Source organism: Callithrix jacchus, chromosome 14 (genome assembly GCF_049354715.1).
Source record: "Callithrix jacchus isolate 240 chromosome 14, calJac240_pri, whole genome shotgun sequence".
Lineage (NCBI taxonomy): Eukaryota > Metazoa > Chordata > Mammalia > Primates > Cebidae > Callithrix > Callithrix jacchus.
Genome location: NC_133515.1, coordinates 61,812,387 through 61,830,926, shown reverse-complemented (window position 1 = coordinate 61,830,926; position 18,540 = coordinate 61,812,387).

Below are 18,540 nucleotides of genomic sequence, written 5' to 3'. Positions count from 1 at the left end.
TTTTAAAGATATAAATGGTAGCCTGTCGTTTACTTTTACACAGCTTTTAAACACATAATATTTTAATACTGATATGGTATTTCATTTACTTCAAATTTGAAGTAATTTTATCACTAACTGGATTTGTCATTGTAAAGCCATAGGGCAGTTCACAATTTGTCAGCTGGTTTCATCAGTGATCCAATTAGAAGAACCAGAGAGAATTCCAGCAAAACTGATGAAAATCTGTCTTTTGTAACCTAATTGTGGAAGTGATACTTCATCCCTTTTGCCGTATTCTATTTATTAGAAGCAGGACTTCAGTTCCAGCCCACACTCAAGAGAAGATTCTAAAGAGTGTGTATACCAGGAGGTGGGGATCAGTGGGAGTCATTTTGAGTCCGGAAATAGCTGTGAAGGAGTATTTCAGAGATTCCTTTCTTTAAAGATCTGCCTCAACTTCCTTCCTCTCAAGGGGAAATGTAAGAGATGAGCACAAATATGATGCTTCCCATCACAAGTCCTGTCATGTTCTCATGACCTGCCACCAATATGAGCCTGTTGCTCATATTTACTCTGCATCTCATCACTCCACATTTTCTCAGTTTTATGCTTCTTGTGCCAGTAGATGGTTCTACCTAGTACCCCAGTGTCTACCCACCTTAGGCCACTTCTTGTCTCTCATATAGAAGACTCCATTACAGAATTGAGTCACAAAAAGGCAAATACTCGAACTTTTACTCAGCGCTTTGGGTACCTTCTGGGCTTTGGACATATCAACCTCAAATGCAAAACCCATAAAGCAGAAGGGATCATTTTCATTTTAAAGATAAGCAAAATAAAACTTGTAAAAGGTAGGTTATGTCAACATCAGGCAGCTAATGAGTGAAAAACTTGGATTTAATCACAATCACAGATGTATGGGAATTCCAACTGAGGCCCTTTGCCTCTGCCTTGTTAGTAAATCTTGCTCTTGGTATACGTTTCATATGCTTTCATTACATCTTACATACTGGCAAATAAAGTTTACTTCTTTTGCATCAAAAACAATTCCACTTTGATAATAATTGCCTAATAACTGCACTGAGTTTACAGTGATTCTCTATTTCCGACCCTTTGTGTTGTATTTGGGGTTATCAACATCTTCACTTACAAATGAAGGGCAAAAAGACACAAAGGGATACGTAATTTGCCCATTTTTACACTGCTGCTTTTGCATAAATTGTTAGTTCTCCCTTACTTCAACATATTTGCTCTTTGTACTAATAGATGCTGCCTTTTGATCAGCTTCTTCTTGCCTGTGAAATATCAGCATGATTAAATGACATATGATAACTCTGGCAACTTCGCTGTGTCACCTTGCAGTCTATCCTCCATTCATTACCTCTTTAATAGGCTAAGCAATCACATATTTGCACTTACAATGTGGCAGTATAATTCATGCCAGCTTCTCTCCTTAGGGCTGGTGTGACCTCAGTGCCTAATACAGCCTCCATCTGTTCCATTTCACACACTATTCTCTATTCTAAAACCTTCTCAGCGATTACTGACTGACCTCAGGGCCCCTCACACTGGCCATTTGTGATATGCAGTGCCTTTCAGTTACCTGTAAAGTCAGGGTTTGAAAGGCATTTTTATTACCATCCCTCCCTATACTCTACCACAGCATTACCCCTGCATGCTAGCCAGAGACTGTTTTTTTTCTTATCTCTGAAATGTGAATGTCCTGGGGAGAAGGCAAACCATGCCACTCCATTTTAACTAGCCTTCTGGGACCCAGTTCCCCATCCTTAAACACTTCAGCTTCATCTGTTGAATCTATTAGGCATAAGGCAGTGTGAGAGTCTTTAGAGAGCATCTCACATTGACCATTTGCTACCCAGGCAGCCAAAGAACCAGGGCAACATTATATATTGCCATGGCATTTATTAAGCCTGATTCTGTCCACAGTGTGCAGGGGAGTATCACTTACAGTTAAGAATCACCCAAAGTTGCCATTTATCTTACCCTTTCTCTAAGAACTCTCAGAGCTTCTGCTTGAGTTTTGTGGAATTGCTACACTCTTTAAAAATTATTTTCTACCTACCTCCCTGCTTCCTCTCCCAATCTCTGTTATTCAATACCATTTAAAACTGCACCCAACACAATCAGGGCATCTGAGAAATACAGCTAACACCAAATGTTTCATCCTTCAGCTATTCATTCGAGTCTGACAATTGATTCATTGTCCTCTTATTTCTTTAGTCTCCAAACATATGGCTTAATATGTTAATAAAATTGACTCTACCTGTTCAGGTTAAAGCTCGGGTGGGTGCTTTCAAAGACTTTAAAAAGAGCTGCATCTCTCTGTGACAATTTCCTAGGATAGTAAGAAGAGCCTTTTAAGGAAAAGGTTTCTATTTGCCTCCACAAAGGAGAGTACAATGCAATCATTATAATTTTCATCTGGCAAATCAAACGCTGACATCTTTCTGAGGGTTAACATGGAGTAACTGTGTAAGTGGTAGATGTGGGGCTATCTTACAAAGAATAGCTTGTTCACATTACCATATACTATTAATTTCTATATAGTTGACCAACTGAATTGGTTTTATTTTGATTTCTTGTCCTCTTATTGAGAAAATGACCCTAATTAGCACAGACCAATGCAGTCTCCAAGGCAGAAGAACACAAGCTAAAACTGCACATTACTGAAATGGACTCTCCTATTTTTTGCTAGAGGATGCAGGTAAGTCGAATACCTTTTCTGAGCCTCAATTTGCCCGTGTAAGAAAAGGAATCAATGATATTGCCCTCACATTGTTGTGAAGATTAAATGAGTGAAATTAAACAAAGGGCCAAGTGCAATCTCTACCACAAGAAAGTGTCCCAATATATGCTTCCTCTTTTTTTTTTTTTTTTTAGTGATATGGAGTCTCAATCTCTCACCCAGGCTGGAGGGGAGTGGCACAATCTCAGCTCACTGTAGCCTCCACCTCCTGGGTTCAAGTCTTAGTCTCCTGCCTTAGTCTCCCGAGTAGCTGGGGTTATAGATGTGTGCCACCACACCCAGCTAATTTTTGTATTTTTAATAGAGATGAGGTTTCACCATGTTGGCCAGTCTAGTGTCAAATTTCTGACCTCAAGTGATCCACCCACCTTGGCCTCCCAAAGTGCTAGATTCAAGGCATAAGCCACCATGCCCAGCTAGCTCTTATTTTTAATGAGAGATGAGAGGAGCAATGGAAAGCCTCTCACTCCCCTAAAGTCTCCATCGGAGCTACGTTATGCCTCTGAGGAAGTATTAAGAACATCTCTGCCTGAAAGGCCTGGACACCTTTTCTGGATAAGGCCAAACAGTGTCTGTGTCTCTTGGGTCCTATATTTTGGAGCACTGGGCTGATCAGATTAGCCTAGGCTGCAGTGGACTCTGTCGGTGGGTTTCCACACCTACTTCAGATCAGGGAAAGGAAAACCACTCCAGTAGATTCAAACTTGTTAAATCATTCTCGTAGATACGTTACATTATTGCCTTTCTTCCCACAGCAGAATAGGAACAAAACACACCATCTCAGCCAACCCTGGCAGTGAGCATGCCAAGCCTCTTGACCAGACCTACATACATATGATTCTACAACCTGAAAAGCTCACCAAGTGGACCTCATGAACTTTATTCACTGGAAGACTGTAAGTATCCTTGACATCAGAGGCAATTGATACCCCCAAAAAGACGATCTGAATACAGGTCAAGAAGCAGGAGCTGTATCCATGACCCAAGGAGCAGAGATATTATATATCCCTAACTAAGAGGGATCCTAACACCAGGGATTTATTCAACTCAAATGAAAGACAGCAGGATAAGATGAAAAGAACTGGGCCAGGGCCCAGCTTAACCACTAATCGTGTATGTGATCCTGAGCAGTCACAAGGTCTCTGAGCTTCCGTGGTCTTAGTTGTAGCATGAGAAGATCAGGCTAAACAAGCATTTTCAAAGTGGGTTCCACACAACACCAACTCAAAATGGATTAATCATAAAAAAGCAGGTTCTTTGGATTGTTAGTTTGGGAAATGCTGCATATTAAGTAATTTCAGAGAAAGCTATTTTGGGAAAGCTACAGTGTCTCTTAGGGCACAATCCTTTAGGCTGTTTAACCTTGTATAAACCAGCATTTTTCTAGCCTATTTGAACACTGTACTGATTGACAACATTTTTTACAGCTGATGCTCAATAGAACATGTATGATAGACATAAGTCACCTCGAAAGTATCCAACCATGATTCCAAATCAGTTCCTGCTGTAAGAGATTTCTGATTTTGATTTGAACTAATCTCCAGGGCAGAGGGATATGTCACCAAAGCACGTATAGTCAATACTCTGTCACTCATCTCTATCTACCCAAAGGCTGCTTACTGGGAGCACCTCAGACTCTTTGACTAAAGACTTTTTTTCTGCTGTGGGAACAGACTCAAAAGAAAGAGCAAGCCTGAAAAGGCAGAGTTAATAACCCTGGAATCAGCTCATGACACATGACAGAAGCAGATTTGGTGAATACATGTTCCAGCCTTATCCCCCTTAAGTGAAATAGCTCTGAGGCATGATCTGCACTGACCCCCAGAATTCCCCAGTAGGAATAAGCTCTAGCTGTCCTCAGTAGTAACTTTGTGAATGAAAAATGATATCATGTCATGCTTTGTTTCACTTATCTTCTCCCCTAATGGTGTTTCTTGGAATCACCTCCTAAATGAACTATCGCACTAGAATCCTTGTCATCAGTGTCTGCTACTGGAGAAAACCAAATAGACAACCACCCTCCATGATGAATAATGTCCTCAGATTGAAGTGCTCTATTGACAAATGTATAAAAATGGGTCAGCAATAGTATGAGATTATAAAATAGGTTCAAACTTCAGGTTCTATAAGCAGCCAAGACCATTAGCATTACACCAAGTAGAAGGTGGTAAACAGATAACGTCCTTGAAAGATTTTTAAGCTTCCTGTTAAGCTGGTGGGCCCTAAGAAAGAATGTAACAGAGCCCTTGAGACTGCCACATATTTGACACTTCTGCTTCTCATAAGTGTCTACAGATACTGGAAGGAGAATTATAGAGTGAATTACAAGGGAAGCCTCAGTTATACAGAAATTCTGATCAGAAGGGAAGCCAAAAAGACTTGAAGGCAATGGAATAAAGATGAGGATAACAATCATCTCAAAAAAAAAAACCAGATAACTTTACCGAAGAAAGTTACCAACATCACTTACATCCCACTAATATTAACAATAACCTGATATCAAGAAATATTACTTTTACCAACAAGTAATTATAAGTAATCTACCTAAGTAAATATTTATAAGGAGATAGAAGCAGCATAACAATTTCCAAGTCACTAAGGTTACATGGCATAAAGGTAATAATATTGGAAACAATATCATTGCTGGGAAGGTCTTACTAAACTTTCCATACTAAAACCTAACCACTATAAAGCCCTCTTTCAGATAATATCCACAGTGATGAGTGACCCAGCCCATTTAACTGAGGAGTGATTTTTCTTAGATTGAGGCAAAATCTGTCTCTCTACATAGCCCATTGGTTCTTATTCTAGGGTATTATTAGAGATGCAATTAGTTTTCTTCTTCTTCTATTTGATGGCTCTCACATTACATAAGAAAAAACATCATTTTTCTATATTAATAATTTGCTGAAATTATAATTACATATCAGGAAACTCTAGTTCTATTTTTATATTGAAAGTGCTATTGCTATTCCCTACTTCCCTTGAATTGGAAGTAATATTTAATGGATGATTGTTGTAACTCTTGATTGCTGGTAGTATCATTTTAAACTTAGCATAATGATAGGCACCTAACTGATAAAAATTCCAAGAAAAGGCAAAAACATCCTATAACTTCTCTTAGCCACAGAGCCTTGAGCTTCACGGTGCTATGGTGGCCTAATTCACTGTCAGTTACGCAATTTGATACTTTGAAAACTGAGATTTCAAATAGGAATTGGGAATGATTGCTAAGAGCCTCATATAAAGGGCATCTGCAGAACACTAATCAGGCACTTTTAAATAGATGAATTGACCCTCCACAAGTTCTATAATTAATTATGAGCTTGAACCTCTAAGCTCCATCACATTTAGAACCTTTGGAGTCAAATGCTTGCCCAATAGTGTGCTACTTTCTGTAGCCTTGTTCATTGCCAGCAGGGTCATGGGAAGGTCACCAAAACTGGCGGAGAACTAATGGGATGAGTTTATTTTCTGACTGAAGAATTTGAGTCAATGGTAAACGATGGAAAGAGCACAAAATTTAAAGACAGTATACTTGACTTTGAGTTACAATATTACACTTCAAAATGTAATCTTGGAAAAAAGTAAGTGTGTGAGCCTTGGTTTCCAGATCTGTACGATGAAAATAATTTTTAAAAAATTGTCCTTATTATGTCAACGTTATTTTTAATGTTAAAAACAAATAGCATATTTAAAAACATTATTACAAAGTACTATGCAAATACACACTATTTTTCAACTTAAAAGCCTCTAATATCATATACCTCATGTAACTTTGCTTTCCTTAGAGAAAGAGAAAGAAAACTGATCTGATTTTAGATAAGAACTCCACGTATCTGAAATTCATTAATTTTCTATTTTGAAGTCTTGATATTTGGATTATTTTATTATTTTTCCTAAGAGATGTCATGACCAATTTCCATCATCACACAGTTACCCTAGGATGCTGTGCCAGGACACAAAGGTCAGGATGGATTATGACTTTTGAAACTGAGTTTCTCCCTGGGACCTGAAACGCAACATTCCAAATGGGTGAAAGAGAGATGGGTCCTTCTTGGGTTCATATTGAGGCTCCAAGAGCCTTTTGAGGATAAATAGTGATTCTTTTGAGGAGAACAGTGATTGAAAAATGAAGATGTGTACACTCCTCGTTAAGGGATTATGTTTTGTAACAGGTAAAAATCATTACTTCTCCATCTACCCTTGTTTTATTTGGCAGTAAAACATCAAAGAGGTCACCTTACTCTAGTGTCTTCAAGTAACTTCTGCTTGCCTTAAGTCCACTAGGCCAAGCATGTGCTTAGTGAACTAACAAATGATGGTCACCAAAAATTGTCTTGAAGTACTATGCAAATACGTAATACAATATATTTCAACTTAAAAGTAAGCATAAAAAAGGCTAAAATATTGAATATTCTTTCTTAGTAGGTCTGGAATTGGGTCAGGACTTTTTTTTAGAAAAAAAAAAAGACCTCTAAATTATTCCCTAATGTGCATGAGAGTTTAAGAATCGCTGTTTTTCAATTAGCTTTCGATTTGTTCTATTTTTCAGCCAAGTCTCCTTCTGCCTGTGATTCAGATTCTTTGAAACAAACTATTCTTTTTGTTATTACCCAGAAGGGCAAATTTTCTCCTCTTTTAAACTGGATTAAATAAGAATAGAGGATAGTAAAGGGATACAAATGTCATAATAATGGAGTAGAAAATGATAAGGGAGATATTGACAAAAAAGATTTCAACATATTTTTCGACAATACAGATCAAAATGGGGAAATGTAAGTGCTAAAGGAGGTGGAGGAAGACGCAGCCCAGACAATATCCCAAAGAGGAGTTAGTGAGAGGGACAAGCAGACTGCTAAAACCATGGGACAATCAGACTGCTAAAACCATGGGACAATCAGACTGCTAAAACCATGGGACAATCAGACTGCTAAAACCATGGAGATCACCAGCACTCATCAGGGTAAGAAGGTACTCCAGAAAACTGGAGTGAGAATAGTTCTTCAATGAAAACAGGGCTTGCTATTAAAACTGAAAATAGTGTTTGCTATTAATTTAACCAGAGTTAAATTACTTAACCCTTCATACATAGTTTTTCACAGCTGTCTTATCATAAGCAAAAAGAAAAAAAAACTTTAAGAAATATGAATTTGCTTAGAGAGAAAAAAAAGGCCTTCATAGTCTAGCAGTGTAGAGACCCACAACATGATGAATGGTTTCTCACCCAGATACGCTGTGGCAACCCCATCAGCATCCAAACCCTGCCAATGGTATACACATTTCTCACTCAGCTTCTTTTTTACTGCTTCATTTTAAAATATAATCAGATAAGCAAGTATACTCTAATATTTTATGAAAACCTATACTTTAAAACATATTTAACATGAATAAAAAAGAATGACTTCTCCCTAAATAGACCCATCAAGGGACACAGATAACTTAGAAAAAAAAAAACCCAGTGGAGAGAGGCATGATCCAAGAAGATGTTTCATCCATAAATTAAAATTACTCTGCCATGCGAAATAAACCACAGGAAACCAAGGGTTTCTAAAAAAAAATAAAAAGAATCACCAGAATAACAAATTAATCAGAACAGAGAATTAAATCAAGCTAATTACCTCAAAAGTCTTGGAGGGGGGGATTTTTTAAAAGGAATACAGAGAACACTAAGAGTCATAACTTCTAACAGGAATTCTAGAAAAGGAGAACAAAGAAATGGAGAGAATTACACTATGAAATAATGAAAGAGAAGGCATCTTCAGATTGAAAGATGGAACTAAGTACCAAACATAATTAATAAATATACCTACATGTATAACTCTAAAATTTCAGGACATCTAAGGTTAGGAGAATCTCTTAATTTTAGAGGTAGAGAAGGCTAAGGTTGGGAGGTCTTTTCCTAAAGAAGAACAAAAATGGGAGCAGCAATACTGCATGCTAGAAAACAATAGAATAATTTCTTGAAAGGGCAAAGGAAAAAATATTCTCAACCTATTACTTTCGACCCAGCTGAATCAATATTCAGTTGTAGTGTTATGAGATTCAAAAGTCAGTGTACTCAGAATCTTTAAGAGGACAGGGAAAGAAGCTCCAGAAAGAGAGTTGTGTCAAAGGTTTAGAGAGAAACCATCACAGACTGCAGAAGGATAATTCATAGCTCTGGGTAGAGGTCTCCAGAGTAAAGAAAGAGCAATAACATACCGGATGGACTGTGTGAGTGAAGAGACTACGGATAAAATGTAAGAGAAAATAAAAGCATGTGGAAAATCTAGGAAAAACAACTTGTACAAAAAGAAAGAAAAAAGCATGGTACACAACTTATTTCTGAAGTGAACCAGACAATTACATACACAATAATAATAATGTATTCTAATCTTGGGTTTACCTATTAACTAGAGATATAATTTTATTGGAACATAGAGTAGGAAATACAAGGTGTGGTGTAAAAAGCTGAAAGTAATCTATTTATCATGGCAGAAAGCCAAAAGATCTTGTCTAAAATCTTAATCTAAATATTCTTAAAGATAGTATTTAAGGGTAAGAAAGGACTACCTAGTAAATTTCTGTAGGAGTCCAAATGAATGTATTTAGAGTTAGGTGGGCATGGTGGCGCACACCTGTTGTCCCAGCTACTAGGGAGGCTGAAGCAGGAAAATTGCCTGAACCCAGGAGGCGGAGGTTGTGGTGAGCTGAGATTGCGCCATTACACTCCAGCCTGGGTAACAAGAGCGAAACTCCGCCTCAAAAAACAAAGACACATTTTTGACTTAATTTCTATTCATTAATATCCATCTACATTTGAGGATTCATTCTTCAAAATGGAAGCTTTTTCTCAAGAAAGTACTATATGTTCATTTTTGAGAAGATAGAAGAAATATAAGGGCCTAGTAAGACAAAACAGTGTAGATTCCAGGTCTCTACCTGCAGGGTTGGAAAACTCTTAACTAACCTCTTAGGAGAAAGCTAAATTCAGAAAGTAAACTTAAAAGCAAACACTAAAGTTATGGAAGTTAAGAAAATAATTCCTCCAATGCCACTATGTAGTGTTTTTGTCATTGTTGTTAATCTCTCATTTCAAGGAGTTTAATATTTAGAGAACAAGGTAACTACACATGCAAAACCATATCACAGAGATATTTTCATATCTGTGATGAAATATAGGCTGAGAGGAGCCAGTTTCATGTAAAATAAATCTCTTGAGAAGAGCATAGACATAGAGCAGAGTTAAGGGTTTTGAAGAAGGAAAGTTCAGTTAGAAGAGTGACGTGACGGTCTCAGAAATACTCCTGGACAGTTTGGAACTGGATTTAGATATAGAAATGGTCAAATGAAATTCAGTATGTGTGAAAGCAAGAGACTGCAAACCTGACAGTAATCTACAGGTTGATAATAAATAGTCTTGAAGTCATGTTTGTGATCTTGGCATTTCACAGTAGAAGCAAATGGGAGCCCTATAATTGTCTAGGTAATGGATGCCTGATGTATCATAAATAGTCTCTTCTTTTCCCCAAAAAGACAATAGTTTCTGTTAAGTGTCAAAACAGAGAGAAGGAGGTTGTGAAGGCAGAAAGTCAGACTAAAGTGTGGTGGTTTTTACAAAAATGTACCATAAATAATAGTTTATCTTTTTTATGAGTGCCCAAAAGGCCTTTATAAATCTTTTCTTAAAGGGAAATGTATTCCAGAAAGCAAGTGACCTTGCTGATCAATCTGCAAACTTATATTGAGAACCTATTATCTGGGCAATTAGTCAAGATGTAGAAGGGATAGTAGGAATTGATAAAATAGAAGTCAGCCTTTAATTGGTTTACATCTAGGCGAGGAGTAAAGATTTATACATGTAAAAGTCTAACTAGAAATATAAGGCAGAATGTTAAAAATCTTCAGCAAGTGATTTCATCTCTCTGAGCCTTACTTTCTTCATATAGAAACATAGAGCCCATTTAAAAGTTCTAGAATTCTGAAGTATCAAAAGAAACTGTCACACAATTAGGAGTTCAGAGATGAGAGGAAAGTGTAAGGTGGGATAACCAGGGGACACTTTTGGGGTCTGAGTCCTGAAGACTAGGTAAACTGAGTTTGAAGGAAAATCAGAAGGACAGAACACTGTTTGAGATAATGCATAATAATAATCTTTCTCTTTCTAAAAGAAAAAAAGTTATAGTTTTTTTTAACGTCCTACATCTACCTTGACTGTAGTTGCCTCTTGAACGCCCTTTTAAAAATAAACATATGCACACTATGTATTGTTGTAAACCAGACAGGTCTTTGAGGTCCGCTCTATGGTTTCTCCAGCCTCTTGCTCGCTGTTTCCCTTGACTTCCTCCCCTCCTGCCATACCTAACTGCTCCCTCTGCCTTCAACTCCAGATGTCCCTCCTGCCTTAAGTTTTGCTTTGTGCTTCAAATGTCTCACCAGCAAGTTGTGCTTCAAATGTCTCACCTGCCGGCAAGTTCCTTCCTAATCATCATTCAGGCAACCAGCAGAAGACCTCTTTCTTTATGAAGTGTTTTCTATTTTGTTAGTCCCCTCTTGGAGAGTTGATCGCTTCTTCTTTGGTCATGACTGGTGGTGCACCTGCATATCTATGTTGTAACCTCATCTCATGCCTCATCGCAATGGCTTGCTTTAGTCTACCTTTCTGTGTTCAGAACCTCCTTCTCTCTGTTTTAACACTTAGCAGAAATGACTGTCTTTTGGGGGAAGAGAAGAGGGTATTTATGGTACATCAAGCATCTATTACCTCGAAAATTATAGGGCTCCCACTTGCTACTGCTACGAGAACAGTTCCCCTATTCTTCTGTGAGTTATCTTGTATTATGAGATGTATGTTATATTTGTCATTTTCCTCTCAGTCTGTGGCAGCGTGCCCAATATAATAGATGCTCATTGAGATAAAAACATATGAATAAGTTAACTAAATCCTTCAGGCAGCTGTTACTTAACCCTTTCTTTTTCACCTTCAAAATTAAGACCCCCGCCATGAGTTACATAAAGAATAAATTAAAGATCATTTGTTGCTATTCTTCTGTGGCCATACTCGTGTCTTGATATCACAAGTATTTGCCTTCAAAAACTGTTTCAGCAATAGATTGCTAAGTTGGCATAAATGAAAGAAAAATGAGAGCTCTGCAAAACCATGGCCTTTTTACAAGAAACAAATTTTATGAATCATTGCCACTTTGAATTTTTACCCCAGTATTTTGTCCTAAGGGCTCTAGTTCATTAATGACTTGGGGGAAAAAAAACTCAAAAAGAAAGTTAGCAAATCTATCAGTTGTGTTTACCACTAAAGCCATTGTCATTTTTCTCCTCACAAAAGCCGAGTCAGATTATAATTTAGCTAACATTTTTTTTCCTTTCAGGATAAGCAAAATACATGCCAAGTAGAGCAGAAAGTATTGCTTTTCCCATTCTTTAATGCTTTGATGACTGCCTGGGAGGGCCTAACCAGCTTTCCGGAATCAGACAACTTTCTCACTGCCCAGGACACGTCAGGATTGATGCCATCCCTGCCATTTGAGGATAATGAACCATCATCCATTGTCAGAAATAAGAACTTAATGAATAGGAAAGCTGGCAATCATAAACAAAAAAAGTGCTTCAGTAGCATTTCACAGATTTGAAAACACATCCAACTTGATTCCTTTTTGTCCTTCCATTACATTCTTGCTTTTCCTCTAAAGTTCTTAACTGATGCTTCTTATTTCAGTAAAAGTTGTAACCTTTGCTCACCTCTTGCATGTTCTCTCATATTCTTTTTTAACCCTCCAACCGCTATGAAGTTTATAATTGCATGCCTACTCAGAGTATTATTAATATTAAATCAATGACCATTTTAATCTCTCCACTCTGATTCTTTGAAATAATCTTCAAACTACTTTGAAAACAGTAATTTAAGATTGTTTTAAATTCAGATTTCACTATGAGACTCTTACCTAGGTAATTCATACCTATTTTCAGATTTTGTTAAAAGAAATTTTACACAGCCTACTCACTCAAATTTGGAAGAAAAATGTAATCTAAGAAACAAACAAAAAAATATGTGTGGAGAGGAGAAGCAGGTATATAACAACTTAAATGGTTTAAATTGCTAATTTGTAATACTATTTTATGTACTACTTATGGCAAGACTTAAACAGATGCATTGCAACCATTTATAAACTTCTATATGAGCGGTGTACAACGATATTCCTGGAATACAGAAAGCACTGAAATCAAATCCCAGATTCACTTCTTCCTAGGAAGACTCCCTAATGTTTAGTTTATTCATTCAAGATACGGAGCAAAAGCTTTCAAGCCAGAAAGCCAAGGATTAACTGCCAGTTCAACATGGACTAACTCTTTGAGTAATATGTTAAGCTTTCTGGGCTTCAGTTTTCTTCTTGTAAAATGAAGATTATAGCTGTACATACATCATAAGGTTGTTGTGAAATGAGATAAGACATTTATAGCACTTCTAACAGGACTTGGGACATGGTATGTATAATGTAAGCTTTTATGATTATCGCCTGTACAATGAGCATATTAATTCATGCCCCATGCAATTTTTATGTGGCATAAATTAAATTACAACTAGGACATTTGTTGAGAGTTTTAGTTTTCAAATCACTTTTCACATGTATACCAAGAACATATTGAACATGTTCATATCCCTTATCAATAATATAATGTGTCAATGTGCAAATGAAAAGAAAGATGCTTGGCTCTTTAAAGAATTACCTATAAAAATCATCGTGCTATAAAATACAAATATTGTTTAAAATATGCTATAAAATAATATTTAAAATACTTAACATTTATTGAGTAGCATTATATGACCATCACCATGATAAGTGCTTTATAGGCATTGCCTTAACTAATCATCATATAAGCTTGTGAGGAACATACTCTTAGTAATATAAAAAGCTAAGTAAAGGCCGGGCGCGGTGGCTCACGCCTGTAATCCCAGCACTTTGGGAGGCCAAGGCGGGTGGATCACGAGGTGAACAGATCAAGACCATCCTGGTCAACATGGTGAAACCCCGACTGTACTAAAAATACAAAAAAATTAGCTGGGCATGGTGGCACATGCCTGTAATCCCAGCTACTCAGGAGGCTGAGGCAGGAGAATTGCCTGAACCCAGGAGGCGGAGGTTGCGGTGAGCTGAGATCGTGTCATTGCACTCCAGCCTGGGTAACAAGAGAGAAACTCGTCTCACAGAAAAAAAAAAAAAAAAAAAAAAAAGCTAAGTAAATTATTCAATGCTATGCAGCTAGTTAGTCATAGATAAGGCTTTGAACCCAAGCATCCTGAATCCAGTTCTTATGTTAATAATATACCAATTCACTGGTCAGTGGTCAGGAAGTGCCTCTAAAACAAACCAGATAAACAATTCAAACTATATGTGAGGAAAAGATACTCATTTGAGTCAACTCGTTGCTACTTCTTGTTTCTATGACCATTGATATTCTGGATGCCTTTAAGATTATATTTTTTATCTTTGGTTTTCCGTAGCTGTATATTATGATGTACTTAAGCATGGATTTCTGTTTACTCAAGATTGTTGGGATGCCTTAAACCATAAAATGGTGCCTTTTTATTTCTTCTAGGACATTCTCAGCCATGCTCATCTCAAATAATGCCTCTATCCTATTTTCTTTCTGGGACTTCAATAAATATTAGGCCTCTTCTCTGTGTCCTCCAGGTATTTCATCCTATCTTCTGTATTTTCTATCATTGGAACCTTTATGACACCTTTTAGATTAATGCTTTCTACAGTTTAATGTGCATATAAATCACGTACAATCTTGTAAAATAAAAATTCTGACTTAAGCCTGGGGTGAAACCTGAATTTCTACATTTCTAATACGGCCACTAGTTTGTGCTGCTGGTCCATGGATTACACTTTGAGTAGATAGTTTCTATGTAACTTCTGACCTCTTTTTCCATATGCTAATTCTCTTTTTAGCAGTAATTAATTTCGTCATCACCCCATCTATTGAGATCTCAATTTTTTCTTATAGCTTTTAGTTCCAAAACCTCTATTTGGTTGTTTTTCAAACCTAGTGTCACCCAGGTAGTGAGCATAGTACTCAGTAGGTAATTTTTCAACCCTTGCACCCCTCCCTATCTCTTTTTGTACTATCCAGGGCCTACTGCTCCTATCTTTATGTCCATGCATACCCAATGTTCAGCTCCCACTTGCAAGTGAGAATATGCAGTGTTTGGTTTGCTGTTCCTGTGTTAGTTCACTTAGGAGAATAGCCTCCAGCTGTATTCATGTTGCTGCAAAAGATGTGATGATTTTGTTCTTTTTTATGGCTGTGTAGTATTCCATGATATACATATACCACATGTTCTTTAACCAGTCCAGTGTGGCTGAGCACCTGGATTGATTCCTTGTCTTTGTTACTGAGAATAGTGCTACAATGAACATATGGATGCAAATGTCTTTTGGGTAGAATGATTTATTTTCCTTTGGGTATGTAAGCAGTAATGGGATTGCTGGGTCAAATGATAGTTTTATTTTTAGTTCTTTGAGAATTCTCCAAAGTGCTTTTCACAATGGCTAATTTACATTCCTACCAACAGCGTATATGTTCCCTTTTCTAAGCAGCCTCGTTAGCATCTGTTATTTTTTTGACTATTTAATCATAGTCATTCTGACTGGTGTGAGATATTTTCTCATTGTGGTTTGACTTGCATTTCTCTAGAGATTCCTGATGACAAGCATTTTTTTATATATTTGTTGGCTGCTTGTATGTCTTCCTTTGAGAAATATCTGTGCATGTCCTTTGCTGCTATTTAACAGGGTTATTTGTTTTTTGCTTGTTGATAAGTTTCTTGTAGATTCTGGATATTGGACCATAGTCAGATGCATAGCTTGCAAATATTTTCTCCCATTCTGTAAACAAAGTGAATAAGATTATTTTAAAAATAGTTGTCTCACCATTCTAATCTAATTCTTTCTACTGCTTCTTTCCTATTAATATTTTGTTTCTGTGTGTGCTCAGTTAACTTTGTATTTGAAAAATAATCTATACAAATAATTTGAGGCTTTTAAGAAAGCTTCATTCTCACTGACAGCATTGTTGTTTACTTCCGTCTTTGGCTAGGGCCCCTTACCAGTCTGAGAACATTTTCCAATCAAGCATCTTGCTACAAGTTCACATAAGATGTTTACTAGCAGTTCAAGACACCCATGAAACTATAGCTATTCAGAGGATTAGTTTAACAGACTCTTGACCTCAGATGACAATGCTTTAAATTTTGTCTTCTTAGTTCCATAAAACCATCAACATGAAAGCTCAATTGCTTTTTAAATATATATATATAAATTTTATTTCTGAAGATAAGCTCCATGAAGATCAGGATTCTTTTAAAAGCAATGATAGAAGCCATTTAGTCCATCTCTAAAGAACAGAGGGTCCTGGGAATTTTCCAAAAGGGAGAATGCTCTCAGGAAAATGATCACTATGATTTGAACCTACCTCTTTGGATTCTTATCCACTCCAGGATTTTAGCCTCATAATTACTTGTCCTTTTAAAAGCTGTTTGGTACTTTTTACTTTGTTCTGGATAGAATAGTTAATCTAAATTCTCTAGCCTATTGTTACTAGAAACAAAAATTCTAGCTACATGCACTTTATCTCATATATCAATTTTTATTTTATCTTGAAGTTGATGTTGCCTTTCCCTTGGTATAATATTAAATCTTTAAATAAACATGTATTACTGACACTAATATCCACCCCCAGCAATTTATTAGAGATCATGGTTACCATCCAACCCCTGACTTCATACTCCAAAGATGTAGCACACAGCTCTTCAACATTTCTGTTTCTTGGCCTTTTTCTAGCTACATTTCTTCCAGGAAACCCTAGTAATTCTTTCAAGTCAGAAAACTGAAGACAGCCAATGGCTTCAAGAAGAAAGGGAGCTAGAGGCCACGTGATGTTTAAAATGATCTGAGTGAGTACTAACACTTTTAGGCGAACAGATAAAAATTATCTGTGTAATAGTTTGTACCTAAATAATATGCCTATTCTCTGGCTACTAATTCTCTGGTAAGGCCATTTGGTTTCTGACTCAGTTTGATTCTTTAGACCTTTTATTCACTCCTCACTGACATGTTTCTCCTTGTGTGTTTGGGAGAAGGAAGTTTACGTTAATGGGGAAAATCCTGATACCTGAGGATCACTTTCATGATAAACTTAGCAAACACTCAGGTTTTGACTCTGCCCAGCCCTGGAATACAAGAACACTAGTAGAATTGTTTTAACTTGCTTAGCTCACCAAAAATTAGCCATTTTACCATGAGCCTGTTTCATATTAGAGAATTTAATTTCCATTGGCATTATTTTTAAATAATATATTTTTTATTCCATATACCAATTATTATTTTAAAGGAAGCAGTAAACATAGGATTTCTATCTTCTTCTTTGTTAGAATGATGACATACCTTGTTAGATTTTATTTAGCAACTGTTCATACTTACATTACAATAAATTGCATATTACATTATATAATTACCGCTGATTTAATCCATTATCTGCTGATAAGCTCAAAACAGTAGATTTAATGAGTAACCAGCCAAATATATAGATACATATATAATTAAATCAGTGTTAGAGAAATTTTGAACATGCTGTAAAATAACTCATCAATTAGTCACATTCATATACTTTTTGACCTGTCCACACACTTCTGACCATGAGTGTCCTTAATATCATTTAACACAGGTTTTGCTGGACCATTACAGCGTGCTCAGAATGAAGCATAAAACACAATTTCTGTCTTTAAATGATAAAATATGATTGAGATATTGAAAAACAATATATGTACACAAATTAAGTGAGAAGAGATAAAAGGTGGCAGAGATAAGTAGCTACATTGGGGACAGCAGATTGAGGAAACAGATGAGGTACGGTATGAATACAGTAAAATATTATGAGTGCAGTAAAAGTTTCTGCTGAAGGGCAGTGGGACAAATGCCTGGATGAAAAAGGAGATCTGATATTACTAAGAACTGAAAATTTTTAGCTATGGAATTTGTATTTGATCATCTATTTTGGGGGCAGTATAAATTTTCTGGATAAGAAAAAGCACAATAATAAGAAAAAACAAAAGAATAAAAAAAAAGAAAAAGCACAATAAGTAAGAGTTTACAGCCATTGGAGATTTTCCCAGTATTGTCTGATAGAAAGTAAAGAATCAATCGGTGTTGGGTATATCTTGAAGTAAAAAAAAAAAAATTGTATTCTTTTAAAATCCAATTTTAAAAAGTAAGTGCTTTTACTTAAATAGGCCTTGTAAAAATAGCATGAAGATGTCTTCAGAAAAAGATCGCCAGGCCCAATTCCTAAATATTCGAATTTAGTAAATCTGTGAATAGCTGGGAATCAGATAAACAAGTCTGGAATACACTAGTTGTAAGAAAAAAATAAATGACTGGTTTAGAATAGCGATAGTAGAAATAGAGAAGAAATTTATCAAAAAGAGTTTCCCAAAAATAAGCCTCATGAGTATTTGTTTTCTGGACATGTAAAGCAAGAGAGATAAATATCATATCAAAGATAACTTTCAAACGAGCATGCAGTAGGTACATAAAAAATGTTGATTGACTAAATAAATGTCTTTAACATTGAAGTTAACCTCAGTAGAATAATATAAGAAATAAATGCATTCAAACCATTGGGCGTTAAAGATATAGTGAGAATGAAACAGAGTAAAACTACAACAGAATAACCAACCCCCTGATCTCCCTTGTGGTGACTGATAGGTAATTTAATTATCACTGCTAATC